At 45.8% G+C, this 17,001-nt stretch overlaps 1 long non-coding RNA gene across 1 annotated transcript in view; it reads left to right on the plus strand.

The window, feature by feature from the left end:
- LOC148422994 (uncharacterized) overlaps positions 1 to 16,370 on the plus strand; it is a 121,678-nt gene extending 105,308 nt beyond the window's left edge. Inside the window, exon 3 of the long non-coding RNA XR_015865870.1 lies at positions 16,269 to 16,370. This is a non-coding gene — a long non-coding RNA (uncharacterized LOC148422994). The remainder of the gene's footprint in view (positions 1 to 16,268) is intronic.
- Positions 16,371 to 17,001: the final 631 nt, after the last annotated feature.

Below are 17,001 nucleotides of genomic sequence, written 5' to 3' on the forward strand. Positions count from 1 at the left end.
TCCGTCCTCTTTTGTGGGCCCGCCTCGGAGAGCTTTTTAAGGCCGGCCGCTGTTTGTAATTAGCTCCCAGTGTTGGAATGGAACATGTGGAGGTGGCTGTTAATGGGCTGGCCAGACCCTCACTCTCACAGCGGGCCCGCAGCAGAAACAGAAACCGCTCTTTGTTCCGTGCGTTAACGCTATGGAGGAGGTGGAGGACCTCTTGGAAACTATTAACACCCCTTCGCATTTAGGGTTCTTCGCGCTTTACAAACTAATATATATATATATATATATATATATATATATATATATATATATATATATATATATATATATATATATATATATATATATAGGTTTAGCAACAGAACGCACTGGTGTAACGTTGCGTGCTTCGCTTCACGCACCTGCACACCTATCTAGCATACACCCATGTCAACAACACTTAAATATGGTGCAAAAGTTATCGCTGATGTCCTTATTTTCAAACATTCTTTATTTGACAATTGGGATAAGAGCATGTGAATGTAGCACTACTACGTAATAGTTTTGTGATAAGGCTAAGCACACGCATCCCATGTTTTCCTATTCTGAAGCTATTCGTTTGTTTACTGAAGCTATTGATTGAACAGCTATTGATTCCTTGCGATGGATTAGCTGTTGATTAATAGATTAACTGCAGCACCTCTAGAATCATTCCGCTTTTCTGCCTATATCAAGAAATTGAGTGCTGCTTGCGTCAGGTGCCGCTTGCCGCTGCTAGCTGCTAACGTTGGAGCCGCGGCTAACCGCTGGCTGGTATTATACGTCAATGTACTTAGTTATAGTCGTAGTTTCATTGAACTTTCATTCAAATGTTTTGTTCTGATTTCATGTTGCCAAATGGCTCCTCCCCCTCCAAAAAAAACATCAGTGAGCTCATGTGTTTGAGATTTGCGGTTATGGGAAAGTCATCCAAACGGCGCTATAAATAAACTACAAATAAACGGAAAATTCTGCGCAAAAGATACGTTTTTAGAAGATTTCATTGATGATATTTAGCGTAAAACGTCAAGTTATGTAGCGTGCGTTGAGGGGACCTCCTCCCGCTTTGAGAAGAGGAAAATTGCTGCTTTGAACGTTCCCATTTCCAGGTCAGAGTTCAGTGGCACTGGGAAAGCGGTGGGCGTTGTGTTCCGAGGCTTATTCAAGATCTTCTCCCCCTCGTTTTTTTTTTTTTTTTTTTTTTCTCCCTTCTGGCATCTTCACATGGAGGAGGCTTGTGTAGCTGGCGGGGCTCATCCATTATTGTGTCAAAGTTCTTGTCCTGCGTCGGCCCGCGAGCACAGCCAAGCAGCTTGTTTTCATTTGAGCGGTGTAGGGAGTGCGGCTCGGGGGCGAGGGGCTCCGGGGGGGTTTCAAGGTCCCTCCCCTCCAGATGTGCCTTGATCAAGGGAAGTTGACTATGCGCTTTGTGTTGCCGAAGACACTAATGTGATTATGTCACATATTTTCAGCTGATTCCCATTTGTGCGCGTCGCCGTGTGGGGTCCGGCTTTCGACGCAGCCTGTCGGAACGCCGCTCGCGGGATGGGAACGTTCCTCTCGGAAAACCTCTCATTCCTGGACAGCTTGTTCAGACCTCTTTTCCAGGCTCAGCGCTCGCTTTTAGAGGGTGGCTTTGCATGGGATTTTGCTCGAGGTTCGGGTTAAGGTTTAGGCTAGCGGCTAGGAAATGGGATGTCCCCACGACGTTAGACCCTGCTTTTGCGCGTCGTAGGGACCGATTTCTGGCTTTTACTGTTTTTGTTGGAACCTCTTGCGCTTCCGGGAGCCATTTTGGTGGACCCCACAAGTTCAGACCTCTTTTGAGGGTTAGGAACCGAGGTTTGAATTGGATTTTGTTTGAGATTAGGGTAAGGGTTCGGCGATCTGTTCTGATGGTGAAAGTTTGGGTTAGCGACACCGCGATAGAAAAAAAAATCCTTGCGTCTTCGACCTTTGTTTTTGTGCATGGTTGGGACCAGTTTCTGGGTTTTGCAATTTTTCTGGGGACCTTTTGCACTTGTGGAGATCATTTTGGCGGACCAAACAAGTTCAGATCTGTTTTTGATGACCAAGAACTGAGGTTTGACTTTTGGTTGAGGTAAGGGTCGTTTCCCCACTCTGATAGAAAACCCTCTGTGTGCGGGGAGAGGGGGTGCTCGGGGTTTTTGTTTCATAGTGGGTACCGATTTGCGGGTTTTACTGTATCTGTAGGAACCTATTGCACTTTGGCCGACCCCACGAGTCCGAATCTCTTTTTGAGTGTCAAGACTCACTTTTAGAGTGGAGGTTTGAATTGGATCTGGATTTTGATTGAGATTAGCCTAAGTGTTAATTTGTTAATAGATGCCCCCACTACAGTAGAAAACACCATGTGTGTGTGCCCTTGGGTTTTGCTTCATAGTGGGTGCCAATTTCCAGAATTCACTCTCTTTGTGGGGACCTCTTGCACTTGCGGGGAAACCAAACCGTTTTGGACCCCACAAGTCCAGACCTCTTTTTGATGGTCAAGAGTTTGGGTTTGAATTTATTTGCGGCTAGGAAATACATTGTCAATTAGCTGTCCCCGCTATGATTGAAGGAAAAAAACCTGTGTGTGTTTTTTTTTGCTTGTCTTATATTTGGCATCGTCTCTGAGCTCTTCCAGTCACAATCATTCAGCGCCAGTTTATGTTTTGCTGCTTTGGCTGCGTGCTGTGTAATCTCATTTGTACGACTCATTGATAACACATGTTATGTCACAACAAATGAATTGGCTCACCGATTTTCTTCAAGTACGTCTATCCCGTTAAAAATGGAACCCGGTGTACTTGTCCTTCTATGTGTGTGCATGTGGGTGGAAGATAAATACATTCTGTGCAGCGGAGCATTCTGCAAAAGATTTTGTCCGCGACATATTTTGCAAATCACAAGTGAATCCCGACAGCGACGTTTGAGACAAAACAATAAGAAAACATGTTTTCATTGCAAGCAGTTGTATTGATCGTAACAAATGTCTCATGACTGTTTTTACAATCATTTCCACAATCATTAGCATTACTAATAATCGTAAAACATTTCATATACACAAAATTCTGGTGGTTTCTGTACTATACAAAATCATCTCGCGGGCCGGGTTCAACTCTTTTGTGGGCCAGAACCAGCCCGCGGGCCGCATGATGAACACCCTGTCTTAAATGGTGTAGCCCCTGTGAAACTGTTTTTTTTTAACCAATTACCCCTAATCAGTGCAAAGCAATTTTGGGTGGGGAAAAAAACGACTGAAAACAGAGCGCAGTGTCATCCATGTCTGATACACAAAACCTTTGGAAGTACATTTATCCCACAGATATGTCATAATTTTTGCGGAGCTTGCTAGAATGCCATCAAATATTTTATTACAGGATTCTCAGTACAGTAAATTTCCAACGACCTTCCACTACCTTTTCCGTTTCTTTATAGTCCTGTGCGTCATATCTGCAATTTGTCTACAGGCCACCAGTAGCCAGTAGTAGCGCTGCGGTTATTTCTAAATGTGCAGTCTGTGTAACAAGGCACTTTGAAAACAAAATAAATAAATAAAAACAAAGTTTTAAACTTCCATGTTCCTGCATACATAATTAATGTTACGCGCAAGAAAATGACAAAAATAAAATTTGCGTTCAATTTTTTGGAGTGCGGTTTATTTTCCAAAAAATACGGTGTCTCGTAAAGCACCCATCCAGAACGTTGTCACTCGCAACGTCTCAATTTCATTGTTTAGCTCCTTTGAAAAGAACGAGTATGTTATCAGAAAAAGATGCCGATCCAAATAATACTCCATCATATGTTCAGAATGTGAGTCTATTCTTATTATCACTAGGGTGAGGGCGTTGCCCTATTTCTGTTTTTAATTGTCTACTATCGTCTACTTTATCGTTTGCTCTATTGTGTGGAATGGAAGTCTGCTCGGGGAAGCGAACAGATGAAGAAAGTCGTCGTGTATAAAACTCTTGAAAACCTAAGAACATGGCTGCAGTACTTGTACTGGCAGGTGGCCCCAAAATGCAGACTCCACATTTATCCATGAATATGCAAATTTTCCCGTACAAGCTGCTGTAAGAAAATGTAGAAACGGAGCTCTTCGCTGGCCGCGTGACTACGCTTTGTCCCGGCCGCTCCCGCAGGCTGCGGCTCATTAGGCCGGCAGAAAGGAAGGGAGCGCCCCTCGCTGCCAAGTCCGGACGCGTTTGCGCGGACCTGCGGGCGCGCTCGGCCCCGGTCAAAGGGGACGCCTGGAATCTGGCAACCCGTCCTCAAACGTGTCATCGGCGGCGAGGATAACGGGCGTGGCGTCACAACCCGCCGCTAGATTAGATGCCATCTGGGAAGACAGCTCTGTCATCTGCCAATCCAAATGGTGAACTCTACTTTTATTTAAGCCGCCAGTCTGTGGAAAAACAGGATTACGCCTCCTGCTCGCCGACTGCGCCTCCGTTGGGTCCTCGCGGCCGATGCCAAAGCGCCGCCGCCACGGGCCGCTTTTTAACGCCGCGCGCCTTTTGGTTTTTTGAGGGCGCCGTGCCTGGCTTATCGTCTCCCGGCGGGGTCCGGTCCCTGCCGCCCGCCGGGATGCCCGAACTTGCGGGAGAAAGGTTACGACGACCGCAATCGAACCCCGGGTCTTCTTTAGCGCTGGCTACATTGTTGAATTTCACAAAGTTTTGCTGCTTCGTCATTCGCCGTTCATCGCGCCTTGGGCCTTTCGTCATTGTCGGTCTGCCTTTTTTTTCCAGCCAAACCAAACTTTAATCGTCGGTCATTCGTTGTCGCACTGGACCTCATTATGTCATGGTCATGCCGTCGGTTTTTTTTTATATGGGGGGGGGGGGGACTGTAATTATCAGTTTTACCCCCTCCTCCGTCAGTCAAAGTAACGCTGCAACTCCTTTTCGGTTATCGTTTTTTGGGATATAATTCCAGTCAAGCCCCGCGGCAATTTTTGTCGAACTTCAGAGGTCCTTAAATAAAGCATCAACGCCGTCTCCTTGTATTGACACGTACGGCAGTCGACAGCCATGCTCGTCCGACGTTGATGTGTAATCATCCCCCCAGTGAAAGATGAGCCGCTTCGGAGCCTTCACTCGGCTTTCTGTCAACAAGCGTAATTGTCGAGTGTGGGTTTCATCAAGGGAGGGGGCGGGGGGTCGAAACGCTTGTTTACATCGGGAGACGGCTAGGATTGCCGTCGTTTTGAATGGCCGCAAACGGGATAATCCCGCTGTCAACAGCCACTTTCCGGGTTCGTCTCTGTTTGGAGCAGATTAGCGGAGGCTAGTGGATCTCATATGGCCCGGTCAGAGGCCATCATCGAAGGGCTTAAGGGATTAATGTTGTCGCGCGCTCCCGCTTCGTCCCTCTCCCGATATTCAATCAAACTCGCCGCCGCAAGAGCGCGGGCGGGACGATTTGTCCAAACGCGTCGCCCCGGTCGTCGCCGCGCGTCTATTTGCTGAAATGTCGGCGAGGTGCCGCCGGAAGCTCGGCCCGAGGATTTCCCCCACTCGACCGACGCTTCCGAGCGATCCGCCGCGTCAGGATGTCCGCCGTTTCGAGAGGGATGGGTCACGGGCCGAATCCCCGCTTAAAGAAACTTTTGCTATGAACGGGCAGGCCGTTTGGGTACGCGCCCTTTGCCCATCTGCTCGACGGCTCCTGTCGGCAAACTCTTCGGGACGGATGTTATCGGTAATGGAAGGAGGGCCCCGCAGTACCGAAGGCCTCGAGAGGCCGTCCTGCTCTGGGCTCAGTCGCGCGCGTGGCTTAAGGAGTCGCGGCGCGTGGCTCGCGAGTAAACGTCTCGCAAACACTATCAAACGGGACAGATTTAAGTGGCTTAGCATGGCTTCCTCTCACGAGCGTACGCTCGTCACTCTGCGTGCGTCTCGACGGGTGGGAGGCCTCGCTGCTTGTGTGTCTTTTCTTGTCGCGATATACCGTAATTCCCCAAATATAAGATGCATTTTTTTTTAATCAAATTGAAGGCCAAAAGTATGGGTGCGTCATATAAACAGTAACTTGAAGATTTTTTTTTTGAGGAAGAGTGATCCATCAGCCGCATAAGCCGGGTCTTATACACAGATGTGCGTTTTTATATCAGCTCTTTTCTTACTTACAATAATTACTGTAATGGAACAAGCTAGAGGGCAGATGTCAGTTGGCGGTTAGCATCAACTGTCTGTTGCAGCTAACAGCAGCTCACGTTACAGTAACTGAGCTTGGAGCTTCAGGCTTTTCAGTAAAAGAAAGGAGCGGGCTGAACCAACGTTTGAATGCATCCTCGTTCGCATGCGGGAAAATTACGAAAACCGAAAAGATGCGTTTGCGATTTTACGACGATGGTTTTTCCTGCTAAGAACATGGAATTGTATTCCATTTGACTTAATAATTGCAGTCTTTTGGCATATACTGCACACAATCGTAAATTTGGTGAAACACGGATGCTGCGCAACTTAGTATTTATGATCAAATGAACTCCAGCTGCATCGCGAGGAACACCTGCTTGGAGTGTAGTCAACGTTACATTGGTGGGAAATCGGAAACACACTTAGCCCGCAACAAGTATATAATTTATATGAACACAAGAAAATATGAAGAAATTAGAAAGACGAGATTCATTCTGTTTTGCTATTGTTGCCAAAGTGATGGTGCATCTAATACACCGTAACATAGAAAATACTAGAATCTGGTCCCACAATTAGGGTGCGTCCTCTACACAATTGATCCTTATATTAGGGCAATTACGATGTACGGATATGAACCCAAGAAAATATGGTAAGTTTAGGAAGATGATATTTATTCAGTTTCGCTCTAGTTTGTGTTGATACGTCATAAACACGGTAACATCGAAAATACCCAAATTTGGCCCCAAAATCAAGGGTGCGTCCTATATACAGGTGTGTCGTATATTTAGGAAATTACGGTATATAATTCACAGATATGAACCTAAGAAAATAAGAGGAATTTAGAAAGATGTGATTGATTCCGTTTTGCTCAGGTTTTCACAATGTTGCCGAAATGGTAGTGCGGTAACATGGAAAATACCAGAATTCCACCCCAAAATCAAGGGTGCGTGTCAAATGTGGACTGTCGCGACTCACACCTGCACGACATCTTCAGCTGCTCCACCTCTGCCCCTCCCTTCCTTTTCTTTCCTCTCGGTCCCTAAGTGACTTTTTTTCCGCTTGCTCCAGCGCTATAAAGGCAAACAAAAAACATACACACACACACATATAATGTCAATATGATGCAATTGGTTGTTTTTTTTTTTTTTTTTTTTTTTTCCGAACCACTGAAATAAGCATGACTTTCCCCTCGTAGGGGACCGGGGAGGTGGGTGAGGTTGGAGGTTGGAGGGCGGGACCGACGCTGACCTATTTTTTCATCCAGCTGTTGGGCAACATCGTCATCCAATTACACACGCGCTTAATGCCAAGCTGCCTCCGTGGCTTCTAATTCTCTTTAGCTTTCCATAAACAAAGCGGCCTTTGTTTATATTTGCCTTATTTTCCCAGCACTCGTCATTCTGCGAAAGGCTGGCGCAAAAGGCTGTAAAACAAAACGAACGGTGACACCACGCTGAGTCAGGCTCTTGTCTGCCGCTTTATGGCTTGAATTTTTCACACAAGAGCTTTCATATTTGCGGTCGCATAAAAACTATTAATACCCGCCTCGCGGGCCAAACCCTTGCGCGGCTAAAAAGACTTTCATCCACAACCGAGCCAATCAAACATTTCTTTGACGCTTCGCTCGTCGCCGTTGTGCAACGTGGTGGTTGACAAGATGTTTACCGCGCTTTGATGCCGCGGAGGCGGCAAAAAGCGATTGCGTTTTGGCAAAGAGCGCGCCAGGAATTTGCTTTCCGGGCACCTGTCCGTCAGCGGGTGCATCCAAGAGCTTCCCCTTTTCAAAATGAGCGAGCGGGCGAGCGAGCGAGCGCGGAGCTCAACATTTGGCCGCACGAGGACCCGTCAATTTGTCGCTGCCGATCTGATTAACATGGCAAATAAACGGCACTTTCTTACATTTGCATTGGATTGCCTCCAAGTTGCCAGCTGTCATCTGGATTACAGCAAAACTAGTTGCTCACAAGTGTGGAACAACGCCCTCCCCCTTGCCCCTGTTTTACACTTACTGTAAGTCATACAAGCGCACCCTTTATCTATCCATCTATATATATATATATATATATATATATATATATATATATATATATATATATATATATATATATATATATATATATATATATATATATATATAGAGAGAGAGAGAGAGAGAGAGAGAGAGAGAGAGAGAGAGAGAGAGAGAGAGAGAGAGAGAGAGAGAGAGAAGAGAGATGTATATAGATAGATAAATGGATAGATATATATATAGATATATATAGGTAACCTTTGTTCCAATGCAAACTCAAGAGAGCAGCAGGGAAGTGTACAGAGGGATTTTATTTTTTTTTTTTTCCCCTAAGAGCATGTGGTTGAAACGCAAGCAGCGCCTGTTCTTAAACGGCTCATTAGAAGCGGCATTTTTGGGGAAACACTGGCTTTCTATTGAAAGAAAACAGGCTTGTAAAAATGAAATGAGTGGGCTGCCGCCTCGTTATAGGTGAGCAAAAGCGCTTGGCACTCAAACGCCGAGCAGAATACAAAAACAGCGTGAGCGGCAGTCTGGCCAGGAGCGGAGCGGCGCGCTTATTCTAATATGAAAGCAAACACATGTTTGCGTTGCCGCCGTCGCCCAAATTTGCCACCAAGTAATTGTCCCGCGTCTTTTCAGCATATGCTGGGAAAAGCCGCCTTGTTGTTATTCCTCCTTCGCTCCGCATGTTACTTTTCAGCACCGCCTTACGTACTTTATGTGGCACTTTATTGAGCAATAAGCGTTACTATGTCAGCGAAATTGGCAGTCTGGTTCGACGCTCAAAGGTAATTACAGCCGATCGGCAATAACGTCATTGTTTTTTTCATCCTATTTACTCGCGTACCATATTTTTCGGACCAGCCAAAAATGGAATGATACGAACACAAGAAAAAGAGTTTTTTTTTCGGATTTATTCTGTTTTCCTTTTGTTTTCCCACGTTTGCCAAAATGTTGGTGCACCTTACACACGGTAACACACCGGAATTAAACCCTAAAGTTCAGGGCTTGTTCTATATACATGTGTGTGCTATATTAGTGGAATTACGGTACGTATTATGTAAGCAAATACTCATTTTCAGCGATGAAATAGATCATTCTATTTGGGCAACTCCGGTATATAATTTACCGATATGAACTCAAGAAAATATGAAGAGTTTTATTCTGTTTTGCTATTTTCAATAGTCACCAAAGTGTTGGTGCGTCATATGCATGGTAACAGAGGAAAAAAATACCAAAATTTGGCCCCAAAATGAATGATGTGTCTTCTACACAGATGCGTCTTATATGTGGGCGATTCCGGCATATAATTTATGGAATTGCCAGTTATCAATAATGAGAGACTGGAGAAAAGCCAAAACTCTGAGTCAAACACGATCTTTTGCAAAAGAGGGAGAGCACCAGGGTCTTCCGGTGTTCTGGGGCTCTCCTCCTCGTTTTATTGCGAGCAAAGTGTTTTTATATGATAACATATATACATGCATACAATTATTCCATCAGGAATGAACAAAAGAAAATATGAAGGGTTCAGGAAGACGAGATGTATTCCTTTTGCTCGAGTTTTTACGTCGTCGCCAAACGGTTGGTACTTCTTATATACACGGTAGGTGGAAACTACCAGAATTTGAGCCCAATATGAAGGATGCGTCTTATACTGTACTTGGTGAATTACCGTCAGTTAAAGCCACAAAGGCCTGCTAAACGTTCCCGGCTTTCCTCCGCCCGCGTCACGGCGCCATATCCCTCGGCCTTTGCGACCCGGCCGACTTTTGGAAGAATCCAGCTGTTTCCCCTTTGCCGGCTTTTGGACCCCGCCCCCGCCCGCCGCGGCCGAAGACGACCAACGGTTTTGTGGCCGTCAGTCAGCGCGCGGCGCTCATATCCAGCTGCGTTTCCTCAAGCATGTTACACTTCACTTGTTAAACAAGGCCATTAGTTAGTCAACACTTCTCTGGGCCGCCTGGCAAGGAATTAGTGATGACAGTCTCGCCTAAGCGCTGCCTCCCTCCCACACACTCTCGCGCACACACACACACACACACACACACACACACGCCTCCCACTCGCACTTTTCTCTCTTCCCCGTTCATGGGAAAGTCCCCGAGCTGCAAAAAGTTACGAGCGAGTGAGCATGATTATGTAGGAAGGCAAACACAAATTGACATTTTAAGTGTTACATGCGCGGCAACAATTGCTCCCCGAAGCCGCTCCGTAAATGTGAATACATTGTAAAGCCCGCCAAAGTCTTTGCTGTAAAGCAAAAACAATTTCAATTTAGCGGCCGTTTACACGAAGCTCTCGTTCCCGCCGTTTGTTTACGCCGTCGCAACCATTTGGCGGCGCGGCTCGGCGCTGGAAAGGGTCCGGCCTCCGCGTTTGTTTTTAACGCCTCGGGTTGTGCTTTTCGCACCTTCCCGCAAGCCAAGTTCAGCTGTGCGCTGTTTAAAAAAACAATTCCCGCCTCGTCCGAACTTACTGTACTCTAAAAAGAGTTGATGTCAAAATAACCCAATTGCGGCTCCAAAAAGGACCGGCCCAATAATGAACTCGTCTGACAATCACACTCCCTAAAATCACCTAGTTTAAAAATAAACCAATTTTGGGTCCGAAGCAGCCGACCCACTTTCTGACTCGTCTTCATGACATTTATTCACTCTAATAAAAGAGTCGGGATGGAAATAACCCAGTTTTGGGTCACAAAAGGACCATCCCGGTTGACCCAACTGTCTGACATTTTCACTCTAAAATCAGTTGGGTGTAAAATAACCCAATTATGGGTCAAAAAAGGACCAGACCAATATAGTACCCAGATGACGTCCACACGCCCTGAAATCATTTGGGTTAAAAATAACCCAATTAGGCGTCAAAAAAAGACTCACCCAATAGTCGACTCAACTTTCTGACATGAACACACTCTAAGATCTGTTTTTGGAAAAATCAAGGCTAAAAATAATGACCAACCCAATATTTGACCCAACTGTCTGACATTTCTACTGTTAAACATGTTGGGTTAACGATAACCCAATGATGGGTCAAAAAAGAACCGTCCAAATATTTGACCCACCTTTCTGACGTTCATACTTTAAACTCAGTTGGGTTCAAATCAACCCAATTATGGGTCCGAATTGGGCCGACCCAATATTTGACCCAACTTTCAGACATTTCTACTCTAAAACAAGATGGGTTAAAAATAACCCAATGATAGGTCAAAAACATACTAACCCAATATTTGACCCTTCTTTCTGACATTCACTCTCTGAAGGACCAACCCAATATTTGACCCTGTTCTCTGACATGTCTACTCTAGAACGAGTTGGGTTCAAAATAACCCAATTGCGGCTGAATAAAGTACCGTCCCAATATTTGTGACCCATCTTTCTACATAGGTTTGTACTAAACCAGCCAATTTTTGTGTTTTTCTTGTAGAAATAACCCCTTTTTGGAGCCCAGAATGTTGGGTCAAATTGACACAAATATTGGCTTGCCATCTCATATAAACAATGAGTGTTTAATAAACATACATGGACACGATTCAAAGCTTAGTTTTGAATGCAAAAACGTTCCCGCTCTGACTCGATCGGCGCTTTGACGCCATCGTCCCTCGCATGGACGACGTCCTTCCCGGTGTGACTTTGAGGCCAGCCGGGAGCTTCCATGGATCAAACGCAGTCGAGGACCGCTCGTTATCAAAATTACCTCCAATTTTCCCTTAGCCCGCCGTGTTGTTTAAGCGCAACATGTGATAAAAGGCGCGCGGGGAGTTGTGGACGCTCGCTAACTGTCAACGGGCTTCGTTACCCGCCCGTAAAAGGACGGCTTCTTTATCGCGCCGGTGCCAGGCAAAGTCCTTGCGAGGAGGGAGCATATGCCGTCTTTCAGCCGCCGTCTTTTATTTGGAGTCTCCGGAGGTCCGCGCCCGTCTTTCTCCTTGGAGTTTGCTTTGAGGAATGCAAATGGCGATGCCTCGGGCCCAGACGCTCTCTGATTTATCTGCTCGTTTATCTCGGCGCGCATCTGCCCGCGCCCTTGCGTCTGCCCGTTGCTCACTCCTCCCCGCTTTCGGCCGCCGCGTGGACCTCGGACCACCGACGGCACCCCGGACCGCCGGGCCCTCGCTTTCGCCCGCTATTTTTTTTTCTTACGTGCTTCTTTATCTGATGTTATGTCAAGAGCGTGGGGCGTTTATGCAACGATATCGTTGTAAAATGGAGTGCCGTAAACCTGTTGCTCGCAGAGATAGAGATCGATAGCGAACGTCAAAATACCGCAAACTGTGCAAGCATAAACGTGGGAACATTTGGAATGCGTCGGATGACGTTACTCTTCAAAATAAACGTCTTACTCAGGGGCGGCGCTGCTCGCTGACGATGGGTGGCCGTGATTACGAGCCTCCCGTTTGCCCACCCCCACAACTGGTGAGAATGTATTATGTTATATTACATTATATTATATTGTATCGTATTGCAGGGCGATATGGCCCAAAAATATTTTTGTTACAATCTGGTTGATTACAATTTTAACCATTTCAATCCAAGTAATAAACCCCACCCCCTCAGATGGATAAAAAACAACAAACTGGCATGGCCGCATACAACATATTATTGTGGAGATGTATTATTTTGTTTTGTTTTTTTACTTCTCTTCTAAATTATTCACTACCAGCCCAGTTAAAATGGATTTTTGACTTATGCAGTGCCTTGCAAAAGTATTAACCCCCATTTACTTCAACGACCCGCTGAAGCGGCGACAATCAGACCGAATTTTCTGCTTATTTCACACTGCGCAAAGGTAACATTAATCACAATACTGCGTTTAGACTCGTGGGCCTGCATAGGACATTTTACAGCAAAGATGATTTTGGATATTTTTGTGTAACGGCTTGTCATTCAACTCCCTTTGATCATGTATGCGCATATCAGTTTAAAAATAGGATGCGCGCACGTTTTCAAAGGCTATTTTGAACAACGCGTTTTCTTTCTCGTCCTGAATCTCACCAAAAGTGGCTTGTGACTCCAAACGTGGGTACCAGTTGAGAAGGTGGCTTTCCACAAACACAACGCCAGGAAGCACACCGAAGCTTCGTATGTCGGCACGTGACGCTACGGCGGAATAAAGATCTCCGCCTTCAATTCCAAACGTCCTCCGTCCTTCGTCCTCCACCTTCGCGCCCCCTTCCTCTCCAGACGTGGCCCACATCGGCGGGCGCGCGGGCCGGTCTTGTCGGGCCCGGCGCGGAAGCCCGCCGCGTGTGAGGTCAGCCGTTATTTATCACAGGCGCGCCGTCGTAATTGACTCTCCTTGTCTTTTTGGAGGACGCGGGCAGATATAAGTGTGTCAGGACACCTCGGCGCTGTATATCAGGCTGTGGCGCGGGGGAGGGGCGGATGCTGAGTTATCATTGTGCACCGCGGCGGCGCCGCACGCCAAATGAGGCGCGGGGCAGTGAATGGAACAGGATGCCACAAAGGTACAATGGTCCTCTGATCCTATTATTTGCAATGGATGTTGATAAGAGCAGAGGTGGGCGGTCCGTCGCTAACCTAGCAAACTAACAAGCTGGCGCTTGCTCAAGCATAAGGACGCGCCGCTATCGTCCCGTTTACAAGGAAGTATTCCTGACTTGTCGTAATCCCCAAATGTACGACCAAAAATGCGTGCGCGTCCTACAATATGCGTCCTATCTATAGTGCGGATCGCCGTATTCTAACGAACAATATTTACCGTAACGGGACGAGCTAGCAGGTGGACATCAGTTGGCTGTTTGCAGCCAGAGCCCGTTGCAGGTAACGGCTGCTCGTTTCAGCCGAGAACGTCATGTCGTTATTTTCAATAAAAGAAGCGAGCACACCGAACCACCGTCCGAGTTGATTCTTGTTCAGGCGCAGGAATATCAGGAAAACCGAGGTTGCAGTGTCTCCAGCTGATTCGACAAAAGAGTGGCAAAGTATGGAGCCCAGCGCTTCAGCGAGATCTTTTGCCGTATACCATAGGTGTGGACCTCCGGTCCTCGAGGGCCGGCATCCTGCATGTTTTCCAATTTTCTCTCCACAACACACCTGATTCACATGATTATTAACAAGCTCTGCAGGAGTTGATCCTAATCATTTGAATCCGGTGTGTTTGAGAGAGTGGCTTTGAAAACTGGCCTTCGAGTTGCACACCTGTGGCGTATACACACCATCATAAACTTGGAGGAACACAGATACTTTGAGTATTTTTGGCAAAAGAACTCGAGATTAGACGCAAGGACAAGGAAAAAACTTCTTGGAGCGCATTCAACATTACACAGGCGCAGCGTTCGCTGGCCGCTCACAATGTGGGAAATTTGAAACACACTTAACCCGTAACAAAAATATAACACGGCTATGAATACAATAGAGTATTAAGAATTATGGAAGATGAGATTTTTTCTGTTTTTATATAGTTTTTACATTGTGGCCAAACTCTTGGCGCGTCCTATAAACATTAATATCGAAAATACCAGAATTTGACCCTAAATGTTAGGGTGCGTCCGATATAGACACAGGTGACTCCTCTATTAGTGGAATTACGGTACGTTAACCTTGTGGCGATGGCCAATCGTGGCTGGGACCTGATTGTTTGCGTTGCGCTTCACAGTCGTGGTTTCCTGAAGTCAGACGCATACGTGTACAAAATCTTGCTCAACACATTCGTGGTGCAGGCCTTAAGTAAAAAGCAATGTTTAGAGTTCCGAATTACAGGGCCCGTATCATGACATTTTAAACCTTCCACAATTTAAATATCCGTAAAGCTCCTATCCCACCGACATGCAAACAAAGTGAGCGAATGTGCATTGACCTCAGGGTTTTGATTCCAAGTCGCGTTCTGTAACGGTCTTTATCGTTGGCGATACATGTATACTGTACATACAGTATATCTGGAATGATCTAATGTGGAGTCATGCCCTCATTTGTGGCTGTTTTTTTTTTTGGGAGGGGGGCAGGTCATCTGGAAGCAAATACTTATTAATGGTTAGCCACTTGACAATCAGATAACGGGTGGCGTTAACCATTAAGCCCAGGTTGGCCCCAGGTTAGAGGCCGGGCCATGTGTACGCAAACGCGTGTCTGCATGAAAGCGGCCGCTGTTCTCTAAGCCGCATCGGTGCTCATCTTTCACCTCTTGACGCCTTCAATGCGGGAGAATGCGGGAAAAAACGTCTTTTATTTCAATCCTTCAAGTTGAAAACTTGGGTGATATGTTATCTATTATAATACAATATAATACAATGCAGTCGTCATTCTGCTATGCTAGCTATATATGTATGTATGTAAATTGAACTGCTAAAAAAAACTTCAGTATTTAACGACATTCTGAGTCATCGGTGGTTTAGGAATACACATGGAAGCCAAGTGGAGTTCACAAGGTCATTTCCAGCTTGGGGATTAAGTAAACTAAAGAAAAAAAACGGCACTAGCTGCAACTTATCAGACTTTCTTGTGTGCCTGAACCTTTTCCGATTTTTTTATCTCCCGCAATGTTTGCTCGCGGTACAAAAAGCGGCCTTGCAGTCCACGCTGCAAAAAGCATGTCCCAACAATGCTAAGAATTGACTTTCCCGCCCGCCCGCGTTGCCGGACATTGTGTGCGCAGTCTTGTTGTTATGTTTTTACACTTCCAAAGTTGTAGTCATATATGTTTTATTTTTTCTATATTCATTTGGGGGGGAAAAGTTGGTCATATTTGGGGAATTACTGTATTTTTTGATAGGTGGCTTATTCTTTAGGGACTTAAAATGGGCCTAATTTCTAAAAAAATGTATTCATTTATATTTGACTGGGGTTTTGCAGTTTTGTTCATGTTCATGTTTTTGTTCTCCTTGTGTCCCATCAGTGTGATTGCGTCCACCTGTCCGCGTTAACTTGCTTCCCCTGTTTTGGCCAATCAGCTCCCTGTTCCAATTGTTTCTTATCCAGGTGCTCCTTGTTGTCGCATTAGTTTTGAATGTATTTAATTTCCTGTTTCCTTTCGATTCTTGTCGGGTCATTGTGGATGTTGCGTCCCTTGTTTCTGTCCGTTCCTCGCTGCCCTCCCTTCCAGCTTCCTGGTTTTCTGCTCCTTTTGACATCATTTTTTTTATTTTTCAGGCTACCCCGCCTCCCTTCCTATGGGTCCACATCCTCTCTCCCATGTTCCACCGTGACAGTTTCCGATCGCGCGGTCAGGACGGGGACGTCCCGGAAGACATCGACCACGTAGGTTGCCTCTATTTTGAATGAAATCTTTCCGTTTTCTTTTTTTCTTTTTGTTCGTTTGAATTTTGGTTGGAAGAAGACATAAAAAGCACGGTCAAAGCAACTGTATTCATCGTCCCTCAAACGTAAAGCAATACTAATAAAACTAGGCCTGGATGACATCCTTTAGTACCACCTCGGAAGGGGAAAACAGTTGTAAAAGGGAAGGGAAGTGGAGAAAAGGAAGGTCATCTGGTTTCCATTAAGAAGATAAACCGGTTGACTCTTTTTACTGGGCGCTTTTGTTAGCGGGCCGGACGAGCGCGGGCCCTCGCTCGCTCCATCATCATCCACTTGACACAACATTAACGGCCCTCAAAGAGCCGCGCGGGGCTTCCTTAATCACAAACTAATTGCAGCAGAAATTCTGCCTCCTTTCCCCTCGGCTGCTAGCTGACCGCCCGGGCCCGAGATGCGGCTGAATGCCTCAAGATGTGCAAGGATGCGTGGACAATCAGAAAATTAGGGACATAAACTACACACATATATATATATATATAGTTTGTATTATTTTGTATTTGTATCATTTGTATTATTTATTATTATTTATATATAATTTTTATTGTTTTTATATTACCTTTATTTT

Source organism: Hippichthys cyanospilos, chromosome 6, assembly GCF_059441005.1.
Source record: "Hippichthys cyanospilos isolate Australia breed blue-spotted pipefish chromosome 6, RoL_Hcya_1.0, whole genome shotgun sequence".
NCBI classification, from domain to species: domain Eukaryota; kingdom Metazoa; phylum Chordata; class Actinopteri; order Syngnathiformes; family Syngnathidae; genus Hippichthys; species Hippichthys cyanospilos.